Source organism: Aegilops tauschii, chromosome 3, assembly GCF_002575655.3.
Source record: "Aegilops tauschii subsp. strangulata cultivar AL8/78 chromosome 3, Aet v6.0, whole genome shotgun sequence".
NCBI lineage: Eukaryota > Viridiplantae > Streptophyta > Magnoliopsida > Poales > Poaceae > Aegilops > Aegilops tauschii.
Window position 1 is genome coordinate 87,134,192 of NC_053037.3, and position 1,899 is coordinate 87,136,090.

Sequence of the window (1,899 nt, forward strand, 5' to 3'; positions counted from 1 at the left end):
CACGAGCATGGTTTTCCATGCCGTTCTTGTGCACCCTTTCAAGCATCAATTGTTTGAACTTGAATTATGTGCATTAATGCCTAGGAAATGCACATAATCCCCTAAATATGGCAATTGAACCTCGAAAAGTGCCAAATTTGAACACGGTGATTTACAGGTTGTATGTTCATCATAGAAAAAACTCGTGGACAAAGGACAAAGGAAATTTGGATCCCCCTTCAATCTTGGTGATTTCCCCCTCGGAACCATGAAACTTCCTCGGTGATGGTTCGATTTATGAAAGGCGTGCATCACGACATAAGGAAAACATTCGCCAATTTTTACCAGGGCATGGTGAGTGTGACGCCCCCGATTTGACCGTACACTAATCATGCACGCGAATGTGTACGACCAAGATCAGGGACTCACGGGAAGATATCACAACACAACTCTAAAACATAAGTAAGTCATACAAGCATCATAATACAAGCCAGGGGCCTCGAGGGCTCGAATACAAGTGCTCGATCACAGACGAGTCAGCGGAAGCAACAATATCTGAGTACAGACATAAGTTAAACAAGTTTGCCTTAAGAAGGCTAGCACAAACTGGGGTACAGATCGAACGAGGCGCAGGCCTCCTGCCTGGGATCCTCCTAACTACTCCTGGTCGTCGTCAGCGGGCTGCACGTAGTAGTAGGCACCTCCAGTGTCGTAGGTGTCGTCGTCGACGGTGGCGTCTGGCTCCTGGACTCCAGCATCTGGTTGTGACAACCAGATAGAAAAGAAAAGGGGGAAAAGAGGGAAAGAAGCAACCGTGAGTACTCATCCAAAGTACTCGCAAGCAAGGAGCTACACTACATATGCATGGGTATATGTGTAAAGGGGCATATCAGTGGACTGAACTGCAGAATGCCAGAATAAAAGGGGGATAGCTAGTCCTGTCGAAGACTACGCTTCTGGCCATCTCCATCTTGCAGCATGTAGAAGAGAGTAGATTGAAGTCCTCCAAGTAGTATCGCATAGCATAATCCTACCCGGCGATCCCCTCCTCGTCGCCCTGTTAGAGAGCGATCACCGGGTTGTATCTGGCACTTGGAAGGGTGTATTTTATTCAGTATCCAGTTCTAGTTGTCATAAGGTCAAGGTACAACTCCGGGTCGTCCTTTTACCGAGGGACACGGCTATTCGAATAGATAAACTTCCCTGCAGGGGTGCACCACATAACCCAACACGCTCGATCCCATTTGGCCGGACACACTTTTCTGGGTCATGCCCGGCCTCGTAAGATCAACGCGTCGCAGCCCCACCTAAGCACAACAGAGCGGTCAGCACGCCGGTCTAACCCTATGCGCGCAGGGGTCTGGGCCCATCGCCCTATGCACACCTGCACGTTGCGTACGCTGCCGGAAGCAGACCTAGCCTAGTGGCGTTCCAGTCCAATCCGGCGCGCGCCACTCAGTCGCTGACGTCAAGAAGGCTTCGGCTGATACCACGACGCCGGGATACCCATAACTACTCCCGCGTAGATGGTTAGTGCGTATAGACCAAATGGCCAGACTCAGATCAAATACCAAGATCTCGTTAAGCGTGTTAAGTAACCGCGAACGCCGACCAGGGCCAGGCCCACCTCTCACCTAGGCGGTCTCAACCTGCCCTGTCGCTCCGCCACAAAGATCCACTTGCGGGTACTCCTACGAGCCGACCCGACTTTAGTCATCACATGTGTCATGAATGTAGTATATAAGTATATACCCGTGATCACCGCCCAGGTGATCACGGCCCGATAGTATAGCACAGCAGACGGACAAGAATGTAGGGCCACTGATGGAAATCTAGCATCCTATACTCAGCATGTAGGATTGCAGGTAAAGGTAACAACAGTAGTAGCAAGGATAGGCTATGCATCAAGATAGGATATCG